The 19095-nt window shown below is 38.5% G+C and overlaps 1 protein-coding gene across 1 annotated transcript in view; it reads right to left on the reverse strand.

Annotated features, from left to right (window-relative positions):
- SLC25A22 (solute carrier family 25 member 22) overlaps positions 1 to 19095 on the reverse strand; it is a 1136472-nt gene that overhangs the window by 91085 nt on the left and 1026292 nt on the right. The gene's annotated exons all lie outside the window — the stretch shown is intronic.

The raw sequence follows: 19095 nt of genomic DNA on the forward strand, positions 1-19095 counted from the left end.
TCCTAAAACTGTCCAGTGCTCCTGATTCCCTGTTAGCAGGATGGTCAGATGTACTCTCCTTTCCTTCTTAGTGGCTTCTTCCACAACCATGGTATCTACAGGGGGACCCCTTACATCAGTGTGCTGCTCTCTCCTTAGGTGCCATCAAGATTTTATCTAGCTTTTTAGGATTGGCTCCACAATGTCAGGATCATTCCAAGTCCACTGAGCTACCAGGTCTGTAAGTGAGTCAGCAGTGGTAACACCCAGGAGGTAGAAAAGCCAGCTTCAAAAGCCTCAAAGAATACAGATTCCTAAGGGTGGGCTGTATTGGTAGAACAGTTCCCTCACTGTTTCATCAATTCCAAAATATCACCAAAGGTGACATGTTCTTGAGGGAATCTTGGGGATTAATCCCTGTCTTCCAAGTCTGTGTCTTCAGTGACTGATTCTAGGGAGGAAACTAAATGTCTCCTCTTTAATGTCTGCTTCCTGGAATCCTGCCTCGATGGGACTTCTGGAGACAGGTTAGAGTCAGACAGGGAGGTCACAATGTAAGCAGCCCTTAGACTAAATAAAGCTGACTGTCCTTGTCAACATGGATGTGCTAAGTCAGACACAATATCCAAAAGGGGTTGTGACTGAAGCCAAGCATGTAGAAAGTATCCCTTCTCTTAGTCTAGCAAGAACCATTTCAGAAGCCTTGAATGCTGAAGTGGAGATTGGGACCAGTGAGACTGCCAGACCATCAGGGCAAGATGTAGGAAGAGCTTTTCCCAACCCAACCTGCCCCACCCCAGATCTGAAGCCAACACTGGATTTTAGCTATCTTGTGCAAAGGCATTGAGAGAAAGAGATGGTTCTGAAAGTTTCGGATTAAATCCACATTTCATGGCCCAGAACTGATGCTTTGACTCTGAGATTCAGAGTCAAGAGAGAAAGGGACATGGTTGGAATTGAAGTTGACAAGACTATCAGCTCTGATGTGGGTGCACCTGGGAGGCTTGGATCTAAAGGACAGACCAGAACAGGAGAAATCAATGGAGAGGTTGTTGAAGCCATTCTTGGAGCATCCTGTGTGGATGGAACTGGGAGAATACCTAGTTGAATTTGCTGCTGAAAGAGCATCTGCATCATCCTGTCAACATTTGCTTCAGTAAGTCTCCTCAATGACTGACTAGACCTGGAAGATGAAGCCACTGTTGTCGTTTCACCAAGTGCCTCTCCTGCATAAAAGTTGAATGGAGCTGAGGACTCACCAGCTCCAGTGAGAAATGAGGGGGAAAAAGTATGTGACCAGATTCAAAGAGGAGTTGGATCCAAATGCTGATGAATTTTCTGTGCTGGATCCAATCATTCTATTGGAATTGGAGACTATTTCCTAGTCTTATCAGACCTCTTTTCAGAAGACTTGTCTTTCTTCTTTTCTTTCTCTTTAGATTTTTCTTTGTCTTTTTTATTGATTTTTCTCCATCTTAGCTGGGATGCAGAAAGAGTGGCAGTAAAAGATGACACTGGTTGCATTGTTGAGGGATCAAATCTTTCAAAATTACTTTCTCTTTATGGCCCTGAATGGTCCTGGTACCAAAGGAGGAACACGCCTCACATTCAGTGTCATAATGAGCTGCTCCCAAGAAAAAAGAGAGTGCAGGTCCTGCTATGGGATCTTACAGCTGCAAGCTGTATATTTTTTGCATTCCTAGGCATGGGAAGGTATCAACCAAGCAGAATGGTCCTGTCAAATTCAAAAAATGCTAACCAAACAACCATATATATAAAAATGTAATTATAGCAACAAGAAACTATATATAAAATAAACTAAACTTAATTCAATGGAGCTAAGACTAAAATGAATATATACATATTGTTTTTATTTAGTAGGAAATAAGATAGGAGGTGAAAAATGAATGAAAAAAGTGCCAAAAAAGGCACAGAGAGGGAAAAAACACTTAGCTGTAACACTAATATCAGAGCCCTCAAAAGCATGACCTTTTTGATCAGACAACAAATGAGATCTGAGGATTTTTGGAAGAACATCGAGATTACGAGTAGGGGAGGAGTAAGAGCCCTGTGCTAAGATCAGATCTGATTGGATTCGGTAACCTAAAAGTTGAATCAGACAAATAAAGACATCAGATCTGTAAATAAAATATTCCTCATACTTGAACAATTAGTCAGGACAAACCTTTACATATGAATCTGACAATTCAAAATTCTAAAAATTCAAAGTTGCAGAAGCATATATTTTTTTACCATACTTGCCATTAATTCCCCATCTTTATTATAAATAGCAAGATTGGAATTAACTAAGTGTTTGGCAGCAGAACAATTAACTAAAACTATAGCTAATGGATCAAGTTTGGGAAGAGTATATATACAAAACTTAAAAGATTGAGGAACTTCAAACATCCTATCTGCCTTTTTTTTTAGGGGCAGCTGGCTGACTTTATGGAAAACTGCAGACAGTGACACATGCATCCACCAAAGCTGAAAGAACTGGAGGAATGGGTGCAGGTTCTGATAATTCCTTCTGTAATGGCTTATAGCATGTTGTAGGGGCTGACAGACCTCCCAATGAAACCCCTGGCACATTCTAGAAATAGTTTCAGAGAAAGAAAAGAAAACCTCCCACAGGAAGAGTTAGAAACTGAGCCCTCCATTAAGTCTTAATCTGTAATCAGAAGAGAAAACTCCTCTTCATCCTGTTGCCCAGTTTCAGAATCACTTCAGGAAAAGAGGTAATCTTCTTTTTATACCAGAAACTAATTTGCAAGAGGGCTCAAATAACCCTGAGCAGGGTGGACTTCCAAGATGGCTGCACATTGAGTCACAGCTTAATTTCAGCTGTCACTGTGTGAAACAGAAACTCAGAAGAGAGAGCCAATAAACTTGTACTTTTGGATAAATTTCAGTAACTGACTAGTAAGTGCATGGCCTGGATGCCAGTAAAAAAGAAATTCAGAGAACCTGCAAGAAAATCAATCACAAAAGGTGAGGAAAAAACACTGACTTCAAGAATTCTGCAGCCATTCAGCAAAAAGCATTGCAAGCTCCAGCACTGGTGCAAGACATACCTTCCAGTGAAATGCTGAACCAGGGAATCTGGAAGAAACAGAATGTATTAATTTTATGAAAGTACAAATAAGTAACTGGACTGGTACTCCACAGCAGGAGATGTTAATTGAAAGGGAACATTGTTTGCATATTCCAAACCTGGCCATGAGAAAGTAACCTAGACCTTTAATAGTAAAGATGCAATCCTACCAGCAGAAGGAATTGATTCTGACAAAACTGTGGCAGAAAGACAAAGTACTAAACGTTGGAGACAGAGTTTGTGGGAAATGATTATTCATTGTACACCAAGCAGAAGAGGAGTAAATTTATTCCACTAATAAGGAAATGTCAAGAAGCAGCCATGAGATTCAGACAGCTGTACCAAGCTATCTTTAGAATACTCTTTCTTGGAAGGACAAAATAATTTCTTGGTGCAGAACATGGTAAGGTGGAAATACAAAAGTTTGTCCAACAAAAAGTGAGCTCTGAAACAGAAGCAGATTTTGCTTCTTGTTCTTCTGGTAATAAAGACCACAGAGAGACTTGTGCCAGTGAAACCTTTTCCAATGTTCCAACAGAAAATGCTTGACAGACAGAAACAAGTGCAAAAGTTGACTAGAAGAACCAAGGGTACACTGGAAATGAAGCAGAGACTACTAGATTTGGGAGATGGAGATAAACAGGAATAAACCCTGTAACTTAGAAACTGACAAATAAATGTGGGATTGCAAAGCATTACTTATATTTGTGAAACATGACAGAACAAGAAAACCTAAACATATTGGACTTTTCTGACTTTGTTAAACTTTTTGGGGACTCCAAAGCATGTGCCCTACTTCATGTCATTAATGTTTACCATACCTCTCAACCTGGACACATCAAAAATCTGGACAAGGCCCATAAAAAATAGGTGCAAATCTGTACGCTGATTAGCATAAAATTTGCATACCTAATTACATAGCCATGCCCGCTCCAATGGAATTATGGGATACCATCTTTCAGACACAAACTGAAGAACAGTCAACCAAAATATGGCACCGAGTCCCCCTGCAGCCATTCCAAAGTCCCATTACTTGGCTATTTCACCCCATTTACTATAAACACAGTAATGTGCATACTGCTTTACTTCTACGATGCTTTGGATTTCATTTAAAAGTTTTATTTTACATTTTACAGCACAGATACTAATAGACATCTGCTAAACAAAGCAATGCAGTCTCACAATTAAAATAGACTTAGCACTAAAACGTCTCTGCCCTTGAAACTGGCATTCATTGAAACAGCATTGAAACCCACATTCAAAGAAAATACATCTGGCCAGTGGCAGATAAATATTAAGTATGGGCTGCTGCTGTTTTCACATCATAAGCCCCTTGCACACAAAACATACATGTGTTCTTTGATACACTTTCCTGACTGTACTGTATTAAATTATATTCCTTGTATAATACAGTAGAGTTGTTAGAGGGCGTATTAAATTTATTGTTTTGAACATTTTTCCAGTAAACAATGAAACAAAATGAGAAAACTGCCCAATTCAGAAAATTTCCATTATAAGTCTACTCAAACTTTTACAATCCACCAGTATCAGTAAATATGCAATAAATATGCACAATCTCTGCAGAAGTAAAAGTCATCTAACTAATTCCACGTTAAAGAGATCTGTACCTAATGTAGAGGTCGCTGCTAGCAAGCAACTTTATATTTCATTGTTTCATCTACAAATAAAGTGCCTGCTGCTCTTAACCTCTGCTTACAGTGAATAAACATTTACTCCACATAACCATGCACTTGTACTTATCCTTTGTTAAACAACAAACAGAAATGTTCCCCGGCTTTCATTTGTTGAATATCTTCTTTGTTTCTAAGACATTTTAAGTTAATACAGGGTTTTGGCTCTGGTTTCTCAAACATTGACTTACCAGCCATCGTTTAAAATGAATTGCCTGACGTCAAATGCCATCTTGGAGTTACATTCTGTGTTTCAATAAGTGAAGTCCTATGACACCAGCTGACCAGAAGAAATAATACGAATCTCAAAATAAAGAATCTGTAGAAGGACTGTGATAACTAAATTTCCCAATATCTCAGAGCTAAGGGAAAAGTATACAGACAGCCAATAATACAAATAATTACCCTAGCATTTCTTGGAAGTTTTTTTTAATTTGTATGATCAGGAAATAGTAGCTTTATCTGTAGCTAATGAAGAAACTTAGAATTGTAGGAGTCACATCTCTGTTTGTTGAAAAACAATAAATATACTTTAATTGAAATACAAAGTATCCTGTCCTACAGCTATATACTGAGATCTCCTCCCCCGGAAAACAGCAACAAAATACTGCTGCAAACAGTCTAAAACAAACTATGTTAGATGTTAGATGTTTCTGTAAATTCCAAACCTGTTACAATCTATTAAACTGTCCTGTTATTTAGGCAGTGTACCTAGGAAACCCTGTTGAGCACTGTAACTTAAAGGACCAGCTGAACTATTCCCCTCTCTCCCAGCATTTTTCCCTTCTCTCCCAACTATTGAAACCCTATGCAGAACACTTCATTATTTTTATTAAACCCTGTAGTGCTCCTACCCATCTCCCAGTACTCCATAAGGGCTCAAAATAAAAACGCCAAGGAAGGGTCTATCCTACCTTGTATTATGGTTGTATTTTACTAGCTTTTTCCCTTTAAATTGGCTCCTAAACCTATTGATAGTCTTCCTTCATCTACTGCCCGCTATGCTCCCCTCCCTGCTCCCAATTCACACCTGCCCCCCAGTGGTCTTACCTTTATTACAAACAGTAACCACTCCCACCTTTCAAACAACCTATAACATCACTACACCTATACTTCCTCCTACAGCTTCTCACTACTATCCCTCCTACTCCGGTAATATGTACAAACACACCATACCTACACTCACTGTATGCACACTCATTGCATACATCACATCTTACCAAACCTCCACCATTCCCGCACTCAACCACTACCACTGTACCACCACCACCACTCATATCCCACCTCTACTCTACTACTCTCCCATCAGGTCAACAACCTTCCCGATGCACCCTCTAAATAGACTACAGACCACAATACCTAAACTAAAAACAACCCCACAACTTAACATAACCCTACCACCATACCTATTACCCACAGAACGCAATCAAAAAACTTCCCTTATAAGCAAGCATATACAGAAATTGATAAAACTAATAATCTCATCCATATCCAACCTAGCACTCAGTGGAGATATCCATCCCAATCCTTGCCCCTCAATAACCAACCACCCCCCTCATAATCAGACTACAAACCACATCTTCTCCCAAATCACAGCCAATAGAAAGCCAACCAACCTCCTTCTGGTAAGCCTAAATATTAGAAATATATGCAATAAGGTACATGAATTCCATGCCACCATAGACGTCTACTCCCCTGATGTAGTGATCCTTACAGAAACATGGTTAAAACCACACATTACTAATGAGCAAATCCTCCCTACCAGTTACAATATACTAAGAGTAGACCGACTAAACAAAAAAGGAGGTGGTATAGCTATAATATTTAAACAGCATCTAGACATCCACATCTTAAAGTTAGCAGCTCCCCAAATAGGTAAGGAAGAAATAATATATACTAACCTTAAAATAAACCAAGATAAAACCCTAAACATAATAGGTTGCTACTTCCCATGTGGCCAAAACATCCCTCCACTTGAAAACCTCCTCCGCTGGACTACCCACCACCTACCCCAAGAAACTTTAATTCTAGGAGACTTCAACACTGACTGGCAATCCTGTTCTAGCAACCATCCAACCCATCATGTAAACCATCATGGCTTCACCCAACTAGTCCAGTCACCTACTAGGATAAATAAAAACTCCAACAAACACACTACCCTTGACTGGATACTAGTCAATAAGAGCCCCCAGTCATATATAGCAGGCTGCCTATCTGACAGCCTCAGTGATCACTCCCCAACCTTCCTACTAAGAAAACACCTTTATAAAGTGAAACCCATCATCTACCATCAAATATGCAAAAAAACTAACTTCAAACCTCGCTCATTCAGCTCATCCCTAAAAGACTGTAACTGGCAACCTCTAAAATACCTCAAACTACATGACACAGTTGACTACTTTAATAAAACATTCCTAAGCATCCTTAATTACCATGCCCCCATAAGACATTCCCGAACTAGAGCCCAACCATCACCATGGCTACAAAAAAAAACACTAAGTCTGAAATGAAAAACTAGGATAAAGCCTGGGACAACTGGCACAAAACCCTAAAACCCCTCTACTAGGCAAAAATTCCTAGAACTAAGCAATAGAACCAAAAAGCTTATAAAACAGGACAAAATCCAATACTACCAGTCTGCCCTTATCTCTTGCCAACATAACTCCAAACAATTCTGGTCCTCAATAAACTCCATCGTCCACCCAGGTAAAGTAAGTACACCCACTCCTAACTTAACTCACTCCTCCAAAAATATTGCTACCTCTTTCAACAATCACTTCACACAAACCGTACTATCACTAGCTAGACAACACAACCCCCTCCCATAAACCCACACCATCAAGTACAACTAATCTCCCCTCTAGCTTCTCTTTCTCTCCTGTTCCTACCTCCAAAATAAAACAACTATTAACTAAACTTAAAACCACCAGATTAACAGCAGACAACCTCCCAAGTGAATACCTTCAACTTGCAGCTGACGCTCTGGCCTACCCAGTATCACTCTTGATTAACAGATCTCTGTCAGAAAGTTATGTTCCCACACCATGGAATGTCTCACACATAATTAACAGATCTCTGTCAGAAAGTAATGTCCCCACACTATGGCAAGTCTCACAAATAATTAACAGATCTCTGTCAGAAAGTTATGTTCCCACACTGTAGAAAGTCTCACACATAATTCCCCTACACAAAGGAGGCCCCTCCACAGATCTAACCAATTACTGCCCCATAGCTATTGTCTCACCACTCTCCAAAATACTAGAGAGATGCATTCATTCTCAAGTCTCAGATCACCTCCTTGCAAACAACCTCCTGTCCAACACACAACACGGTTTCCAACCTAATCATAGCACCACCACCGCCTTACTCTCTTTCTCTAACACTATCCTACAAAATAAAAATGCAGGGTATCTCTCCTCAGCTACCTTCCTGGACCTCTCTAAAGCTTTCAACATGGTCCCACACAAACAACTCATCTCTCTTCTCAATAACCTATCCTCTCAACCAGTCATCAACTGGTTTCAGAGTTACCTAGCTGACTGCCAACAAGCAGTTGTTTGGCAGGACAACCTATCCCCTCAACTACCAGTCTCCATAGGGGTTCCCCAAGGGGATATCCTGGGACCCCCTACTCTTCTCTATTTTCACCAATAATCTAGCCTCAGCCACAACACATGGCACACTCATACAATACGCAGATGACTCAACCATCATCTGCACAGCCCACTCCCTACCCAAACTGCAAAAAGTCACACAGGAAGCATTTTCCTCTATTGAAACGTGGTTATTCGATGCCCAACTAATACTCAACCCAAACAAAACAAAATTACTAATCTTCCAACCCACCAAACTTACCCTAGACAGCTCTCACGTTAACATCACAGCAAAATACACCACCATCCATCCTACAGAATACACCAAATTATTAGGAGTAGAAATAGACAATAAACTGAACTTTGACATTCACATTTCCATGACCATTAAAAAAGTGAACAAAAAACTAGGAGCATTATATAGAAATCAGCAACTACTTACCAAAGCAGCTAAAATTTCAGTAGCAAATTCTCATCTTATCTCTACCCTACTCTATGCCTCTCCAGTATTTACTAACCTTAGACAATGCGACTTATATAAGCTCAAAACCTGCTACAACAAAATCACCAAATTCGTCACAGGGGCTTGCTACCGTACTCACCATTGTCTCTCACTAGCAGAACTGGGCTGGCTAGAGCTCCCCCACCTCCTTCAATGGTACCAACTCGCACTCGCCCACAAACTAATAAACCAACCACTAAAAGTCCCATCTCTCCAGAATCTACTCCAACCCTACATAACCATGAGACCACTAAGATCCAGCCACAAAACCCTCCTGCAGGTCACAAGATCCAATAACTCTGCTGGAGAAGCATTATTCTCCTGCACTATAGCCAAACTCTGGGACTCTCTCCCATCCTGAATTACCTCTGTAACTTCTTGCACCCACTTCAAATACTTACTAAAATCACACTTAAAAACTTGCCAGATATGCCCTTGCAACCCCCCCTCTAATACCATCCACTCCACCCACTACCTTTCTTGGCCCCCTATCAACAACCTACTCTTAACAAGCTTGGCTACTCATGTTCCTAGCTTCCTACCACATAGTACTAACTTCTTGTAGCAACAACTGCTAATGGCTGTTATGTACATCAAAAACAGATTGTATTAATTGCTCACTGTTGAATCTCAACTACATTTGTAACCATGTTTAGTAAATGTCACCATATTTTAAAACTGTAATATGTTCTACAGTTGTTTTACATCTATGTTTTATTCTTGTCTTATGTCCTCAGCTGGACTAATGTCTATATTTTAAATGCTATGTTTTTTAACTGTATAATGTAAGTACTACTTAATGTGGAGCTTTTCTCCCCGGGCCTCCACTGAAAACGGACCTGTGTCCAGTAGGACTCTCCCGGTCAACAAATGTAATTAAATAAATAAATAAATATAGTATGCATACTCAATATACAGAGGTTTTTACTTATTTATTTTTTACTTATGTGAAAACCAAGTAAACCTACAAGGCCAAAATTACACTTTTCACAGGTGATTCAAGAGCACTGTCTTATGAAATGGTTGCGGTTCACTCAGGATCACACAACCCTAGGAAGTCTACAGGACAAAACTTGAGGCTCATTAGTTTTGTAGCCTCTGTCACTTTATCGCTTTATAAATATATACACACACTCACACACACATACACACACATACACACACACACACACACACACACACACACACACACACACACACACACACACACACACTGACACACACCCTTTGTAATGGTTACAACTTGACTTGCAGACTTGCAGTTGACGGTAATTCCCTGCCTCACACACAAATCCTCTGGTTCATCTTTCCATTAAGGAATGGAACACTTACTTGACTTGCAGTTGCAGACTGTAATCCCCTGATTCATCTTTCCCTTCCTTTCTGGTTTGCGCGCAAATAAAACTGAGTTTTCTCACAAGTAACATCCTCTTTTTTTAATAAATATCCCGCAGTGGTGGTGCTGTGGTAGTGCTGTCACCTCACAGTAAGATGCTGTCTGGTTTGATTCTCAGCTAGAGCGTCTTCTGCATGGAGACATGCGTGAATGGGCGTACCTTCGTTGAAGGTTGTGCGTCAGGGCTGGTAACTCGGCACGTAAAAATCAACTACCAATCATTAGTGGACTGGAGTTCTGCTGTGGCGACCCCTGACCTGGAAAAGCCGAAAGAGTGTGACTAAAATATTCCTTCCCTGACTGAGCTGGCTCAAGAAGTTATTTATAATTCCCGCTCGCTCGAAACAGCTGGAAATGCCTCAATTCCGACAGGTTGGCTTACAGTCTGATGTCATCACGCATGTGATGACATCAGTCAAAGTCCGAAAATTTAAAAACAGAGCTAGGAAAATTAGAAATGAAGGGGTGCCACTCGGGAATCATGGCACCCCATTATTTGGACCTCAAAACCGGTAAGAAATTCGGTACGGTTGAGAGGTATAAGTTTAGAAAAATCACTTAGGAGAGGGGAAAAGGAGGGAAACAGATAACTGTAAGTAAAATAAAATTTGGTTCTTAACAGTAGCATTTTTATAATGCATGATATAATCTGTATGCTAAAAATTAAAGTTTGCTCAGTTATGTTCAAGTGTAATGGGGACACTAAAGTAAACGTGGCGTTTTTTTTTTTTTCTTCTTTTCTCTTTCTCTTTGTTCAGTTTTAAGAAATGTAGGCATTGCAATGTAAAAAAATAAGAAAAGTCTGGTCAAAAGAGGATGATACAAGAAAAATAAGTCTGCTTTTTCTCATTCATGCTTAGGGGAATAACTGGAATAAGGCTGTGGCTTGATCTAGTAACATGTTTTAAGAGAAAGCAAATAAATAAAAAAGAACATTTAATTTAATAAGCTTTCCTCCAGCAAATAACTAAATGCTTGTAGAAACAATTCTGTATCTGGTTCTCATGTCATCATGGAGACAATCTGATAAACAGCAATAAAAACAGACTACTTCTTTCTTTCTTTCAATGGCTAAAAGATAATGTTTTCTGAAAGCATTCAAGTGTTTTTCCAATCTAGGAGAGCACTAAGATAAGACAAAACCAGACAGCACTTAGTAGAAGCACAGGCTACAATGTGTCTTAGCATGTATAACCTTCCTTTAGGTGAACCCAAGTCTGTCAGTGTGGCTGTTAGTTTGGGACAATTGTTCCTATTAGGAAGGTAAAACTTCAATATCTGAAGATGTACATAGTCTGGTGTGTTAGTATTAAGTTAATACATTTTAGGGGTGTATTGGGGTGTGTTTTTTCTTTTTTGTTTAAGGACTTAGTAAAACAGAATGTTTTATAAGATGTGACATGGGTTCAAATGGATATGAAAGAAACAACTGTATAAAAGATCAACCTGCCAAACAGTGTATGCATGTAACACAAAAGCTGGAACTAGATATTTAACAAAAAAGCTGTTTCACATAAAATATGGGAATAATAACTTTTTAACATAATGACGCTTTCTATATTATCTTTAAATGTTATTTGTCTCTCATTATACAGAAAAAAAGAAAGAGTACTGATTATATTAAAATGTAGAATGTAAATAGCTATGTTACAGGAGACACGTTTGGAAAGAAATAAACATGTGAATTTAATAAAGCAAGGTTTTCAGGACAGTTATTCTGTGGAACACTTGTGACAAAGGAAAAGAGGAGTACTTATATTAATTGCAAAAGGAGCACCAGTAGTGACATAAGAGGATAAAACAGATAATAATGGTAGATTTTTAGTACTGAGGGGCTACTGGCAAGCAATGAGGATTACACTGGCATGCATTTATATTCCACCTAAAACTGCTACAATAGAGCTTAAGAAAATTCTGGGAGAAATAATTAGCTTTCAGCAGGAAATATTACTTATAGGTGGGGACTGGAATTTGATTTGCAACAGTGAAGATGTGCCTGGGGCCCCAGAAGGGAAACCATAACAAAGGAGGGTATATTTTTGAAGAAATTTATGAAAATATTTCCCATGGAAGATGTGAATACAGTAGTAGGAGTTCTGAGTGAATTTGTATATTATTCCCCAAGATACAAAAATTGGGCTATGCTACACAGAACTTACATTCACAAGAACATGTGCATTTAACTGAAAGTTTTGATACACATCCAATAACTATTTTAGATCACATGCCAATAATACATTTATTTTATTTTACTTATTTATTTAACTTTTGTTGACTAGGAAAGTCCAACTAGTGCAGAGCCTATTTTCTGCAGACGCCTGGGGAGAAACGCTCCACACACATGCCTTTTGAATGTGGGAGGAAACCAGAGTACCCAAAGGAAACCCACAGAAATGCAGGGAGGGCATGCAGACTTCGCACAGAAGGCACCCCAGCTGAGAATCGAATTGGAGAACCTCTTGCTGTGAGGCAACAATGTTAACCATGGCACCACTGCGCCACCTGCAAGGTAATGAAATATAAATGAGACACTGGCACTTTCCCACCTATCTGTTGAAAAGAGTGGAATTTAAGGAATGAGTAGTGGAAATTATTTGGGAGTTATTAGAGAAGATAGAAATTTATTCTGAAAATATAGCTACAGAGTGGGATAAAATTAAAGTGGAGTTAAAGAATAGGGTGGAAATAAAAGAAAGAGATATGATTAAAAGTAACAATAATTATTTAGAGGGAAAGAAATATTTTAAAGTATTGCAGAATACTGGGAATCTCACATAACAAGAAGAGGAGCAATTGCAGAATGCTAAAAAGAAAACAAGGGATTACCTCAATAATGTGCATGAGTTTAGAAAGATTGCTATTAAGCAACTGTTTTTGATAATAACTCCAGAGCACAAAAACTTTTAGCACAACGACTCAGGCAACAAAAAGTAGAAAGGGTTGTTGTCAAGCTTAGGGAGCCTATAACAAGGAGGATAACAAGAAATCCTGTAGAGGTACTAGATATATTTTGGAAATTTTATGAAAGTCAGTATAAAGAAGAAAGATATGGAAATCAAGAAAAGATACACATGGAAATGTTTATGGAAGAATTAAATGTGTCAATGTTAAAGGTAGATGAGGCTCAATTACTGACAGGACAGGTTGAGATAAGATAAAAAATGTTGATGTATAACCAATCCACAGGAAACTGCCCACGAGCAGATGGTAGTCCTGTGGAAGTTTAGAAGCTAGGATGGAAAAAATGATAAAGATCTGGAAGGTTTTGTTTAACTGTATTTTAACAGGAGGAGAAGCACCAACATCCTGGAAGGAAGTGGTGGCACCGGCTATAATAACTAAAGAGTGTAAAGACCCATCAGATCCAGCTACATACAGACCCATTTCAATCCTAAACCATGATTATAAAGTGTTTATGCCTATAATGGATAAAAGAATGGCAAAGGTGATGCCAACACTGATAGATATGGATCAATGTGGTTTTGAGGAGGGTAGGCAAACATTTGACAATATTAACATAACAATGATGATCTAGAGGGAAGCAGAATGCAAGATGGAAGAAAATAACATTGTAATTAGTGGGTCTTGATTTAGAGAAAGCATTTGACAGCATAAGCTGGGAGTTTATGGGCAGGGGAATGGAAGCATTTGCATCCCCTGATAAAAGTATAAGTTTAATTAGGAAGACATATTAGGGAATGGAGGCAAAAATTAAAGTGGGTGGGCTCCTCTCTGATAATTTCTCTTTGTCTGATAATTTTTGTTTGAGCAGAGGAAACAAGCAGGGGTGTTCTCTTTCCCCTTTGTTATTTGTATTATATTTAGAATCATTGGCAAAGAAAATTCAATGACATAATTGGTATGGTAGTCAAGAAAAGCTGGCTGTATTTGCAGATGATATTATTTTATACCTATAAAACCAGAAAAGGACATTTCAGTGTGGTAGAATATTTTCAGGCAGTTTCAAATCTTTTTGGATAAAAAATTAATGAAGCTAAAACAAAGGCAATAGCTGTAAATTATGTACCCATACACAAACTGGTTCAGCAATATCTATACATATGGGGACATGATAAAATGAAGTACTAAAGAGTATGGATTAAAAAGGATTCTGGTGTGGCAGCTAAGGATATGTGACACTAAAAATATAATGTAAAAACTAAGAAATTGGAAGCTATATTATATGGATATGGATAGCAAGATACAAGCAGTTAAATGTTCTAGTTCCTTTAGTTTTATACACATGTCAGGAATATTTTTATCAACCAGAGGAGAAGGTGTGTATAGCAATTAATAAAGAGCTGAAGGATTTTATCTGGGAAGGGAAGACAGCAAGAGTCGAGTGGGATAAGGTGATTCTTCCAAAAGAGCAAGGCAGTGTGGGATTACCCAATTTGAAAGGGTATTTCAGAGCTACCTGGTCAAGGCTCCTACACAAAGAACAAGGAAAAACCTATCATTCAAAGTGAAAAGGGATGATGATAAGTGTGGGGGGGGGGGGGGCGGCTCAAGAAAAAAATGAGAGACTGGGATTTTGGATGCAGATCTCTAACGAGGACAACAATGACCATACATAATATTATATTGATAAAGTAACATAAAGTATTCTAAGAACTAAGCAAATACAGGAATGGAGAAAAATATTCTATCAATAAGGATGGCTGCAATTAGGGATGTAGACAACAGGCAAGAGGGGTATGGAATTTATTGGAGAAAAATGACAAAAGAACAAAAGTATTAGGAACAAATAATTAGAGAGGGAAAGGTAACAGAATGGGAAGAGGCCAAGAATTTATTTGGACTGCAGGCTAGAGATTGCCTTCCCTGTCAAGGACTGATGTCAGAGTATACACAAAGAGAAAGAAATAGGGAGATCCTAAGCAAAAGATCAGCACTGGTAGAGTTTTTAGTAGAATCTAGAATAGAAGCTGCCGTTAAAAAAATAATAATTAGTACAGCACAAAAATATTGCATGATAACTGTAAGAATCAATCAGAGGAGGTTAGAAAGGATTGGGAAGAGAGATTGGATAAGCAATTTACAAAGATGCAATGGGGGGATATATGTATGTCTCCCAAATATGCAACAAAGTCGAGAAGATTTAGGATATTTTCTTGGAATTGTTTACATACAGTGGATATAAAAAGTTTACACACCCTTGTTAAAATTCCAGGTATTTATGATATAAAAAATGAGACCACAATAAATCATTTCAAAACTTTTCCCACCTTTAATGTGATCTATAACCTGTACAATTCAATTGAAAAACAAACAAATCTGTTAGAGGAAAAATATAAAAAATGTGCAATACGCTGGTTGTATAAGTGTGCAAACCCTTAAACTAATGCTTTGTTGCATGTGCACACCCTTAAACTAATACTTTGTTGAAGCAACTTTTGATTTAAATACAACATTCAGTCTTCTTGGGTACACACATGCCATCAATTAAAGAGAATCTGAATAACTCCAAATAAAGTTCAGCTGTCCTAGTAAGATTTTCCTGATATTTACTCATTTGCTTGCTACAGCAAAAGCCATGGTTTGCAGAGAGCTTACAAAGCATCAAAGGGATCTCATTGTTGAAAGGTATCAGTCAGGAGAAGGGTACAAAAATTTCCACATCATTGGATATACCATAGAACACTCTGAAGACAGGCATCAAAAAGTGGAGAAAATATGGGACAACAGTGACATTGCAAAGAACTGGATGTCCCTCTAAAATTGATGAAAAGACAAGATGAAAACTGGTCAGGGAGGCTGCCAAGAGACCGACAGCAACACTGAAGGAGCTGCAGGAATTTCTGGAAAGTAGTGGTTGCGTACTACATTTGACAACACTCTCCCATATTTTCCATATGTCTGGACTATGGGGTAGAGTTGCAAGACAGAAGCCTTTTCATACAGAGAAAAACATCCAGGCCCAGCTAAAATTTGCAAAACAATACATCAAGTCTCCCAAAAGCATATGGGAAAATGTGTTATGGTCTGATGCGACCAAGGATGAACTTTTTGGCCACAATTCCAAAAGGTATGTTTTGAGCAAAAACAACACTTTGCATCACCGAAAGAACACCATCCCCACGGTGAAGCATGGTGGTGGCACTATCCTGCTTTTGGGTTGCTTTTCTTCAGCTGGAACTGGGGCTTTAGTTAAGGTGGAGGGAATTATGAAATGTTCCATATACCAGTCACTTTTGGCCCAAAACCTTCAGCAGTCTGCTAGAAAGTTGAAGATGAAGAGGAATTTGACCTTTCAACACGACAATGACCCCAAGCATACATCCAAATCAACAAAGGAATGGCTTCACCAGAAGAAAATTAAAGTTTTGGAATGGCCCAGCCAGAGCCCAGACCTAAATCGAATAGAAAATCTGTGGGGTGACCTGAAGAGGGCTGTACACAAGAGATGCCCTTGGAATATGACAGATTTGGAGCACTTTTGCAAGAAAGAGTGGGCAAATATTGCCAAGTCAGGATGTGCCATGCTGATAGATTCCTACCCAAGAAGACTGAATGCTGTAATTAAATCAAAAGGCGCTTCAGCAAAGTATTAGTTTAAGGGTGTGCACACACAACAAAGTATTAGTTTAAGGGTGTGCACACACAACAAAGTATTAGTTTAAGGGTGTGTACACATGCAAACAGTGTATTGTACGTTTTTTATATTATTCCCCTAACAGATTTGTTTGTTTTTCAATTGAATTGTACAGGTTATAGGTCACATTAAAGGTGGGAAAAGTTTTGAAATGATTTATTGTCTTCTCATTTTTTTATATCACAAAAACCTGGCATTTTAACAGGGGTGTGTAAACCTTTTATATCCACTCTAGGTATTATTTTACTCCAAGTAGATTCCAAAGAATTTTTCCTCAGGTAGACAACAAATGTTGGAGGTGTGATGAGGAAGAAAGAGGTAATTTGGAACATATTTTCTGGGAGTGTAATGAGTTGGCAGACTTTAAAGATTCCCTGCAGACTATTCTGTCAGGCATACTGGGTAAGCAAATTGGTGTAACTAAGGAAATTATTTTTTTTTTGAGCTATGATACAGAATCGGAATTACCAAACATAGTAAGGTCTTGAGTCTAATTATGGTGGCTGCCAAAAAGCAATTACTAGAAAATGGAAATCAAAGTCTAAACCAACTTTACTAGAAGTAGTGAATATAGTAACAGAGAAGAAACAACTGGAATTGGGATCTTTAGAAAAGGTTAGGAGAAAATGACTTAGGAAAAATGGGAATTGTGGAAACAATATATGCAGAGGACGATCGAGGTTTAAAAGAAGGCAGGATTTGAATGAGCTATGTAATGTTTGACTGACAATGACTGGATAGATTATAAGTAATGTATAAAGTTTGCAAATAAAATTATGTCAATATGGTTTGTGATGCATAATGTTTACAACTAAAATTATGTCAATATGATTTGTTTTCATTTATATAAATACATGACTGCCTATGTCATACATAATTTAATAAAGATGTTTCTTGTTAAAAAAAATAACCTTGAGCAGAACAAATAAACTACTCATGTCTAGGGAAATTTGAAGAATAAATATATGTTTAGTTTTCTGTTTTTTCTTGACAGGAGAAATGGGAGCAACAGTGCAACATGGCAGCAGCATCTTCCCTAGGGAAGGCCACAACATTCTGACAAAACAGGGAAGCTTACCCTGTTCCCTCTCCCATAACCAATAAAAGTGTCTCTCCTTTGCCTGCTAACGGCACCCAAACAGCTGGTGGAGAATGTGGCTAACTCCCAGTCGACACTGGCTGTAGATGCTACACCAGTGGGATCCGGCGTAAAAGATGAGTGGTCTAAGTTACAACTAATGGCCACAGTATAGTCACTCACCTGCGGCTGAGGCAAACTGATAGCCTGCTGTGATGGCAAAGGCTGTTTGCTTAACCTTTCTTTTTGTGGCTGGAAGAAGGACTGACCATGGAACCAACAGATTTTTTCATGGTCAAGTGAAAAATGGTGCCTCTTTCCCAGTGAAAACAAGCAGCAAATGCTGGTTAAAAACAGTAAGTCTTTAAAAGCCACTTTTTTCATAAAAAACACTTTAAAACACTTTGCCAGACCCAAAACACAAAGTAAAATAACACAAATTTTCCAAAAAAAAAAAAGAAAAAGATTTTCAATTATTTTAAACAACTTTTAAACTGACAGGGAAAATGTGATCCTGTTTAAAAGTACAGTGCAGTCGCATGACATTCCATTAAAACACAAATTCTTAGCTTTAAAATAACTTTCCTGACGAGGAAAGTATCAGTAATAAAACAAGATTATTAAATGGAAGTTTTTTACATAAAGGGAACTTATCTGCCAAACAAAGGGCAAGCAAGAGCTGACTGTTGATCCTTGAAAGCTTCACAGGACCGTACTTAGGATGCCTGACTGTGGGTGATGCAGAAGGTGCCCTGAAACTTTGGAAGCTGGCTGTCTCATCGCTTTTGCATGATATAACTCATATAGCTAAGGCTATTACATCATTGATCAACATGATGAGCATAAATGGCTCCTAAGGGCACTCATAGCAATATATAGAGAAAGGCATATCCTGAGATGACTAGAGCATAAGCAGAGTAGTGCCAGTGTACAAGAAGAAGAGGACATATGAAACTGTGGGCAATGCAGAGGTATCAAACTCCTGTCACCCTGTATGAAAATTCTGGAGAGGGTAATTAATAAACAAATATGCAAAGTAGTAGAAAGTAAGATGGGAGATAAGCAGTTCCAACTGAGACCAGGATGCAGCACAACTGACCTGATGTTTACAGTGAGACATATAGCGGAGAAGAAGCCAGAGATGAGGAAAGAATCCAACTGGTCATT

Source organism: Protopterus annectens, chromosome 17.part0 (assembly GCF_019279795.1).
Source record: "Protopterus annectens isolate FY-2018-M chromosome 17.part0, PAN1.0, whole genome shotgun sequence".
Lineage (NCBI taxonomy): Eukaryota > Metazoa > Chordata > Ceratodontiformes > Protopteridae > Protopterus > Protopterus annectens.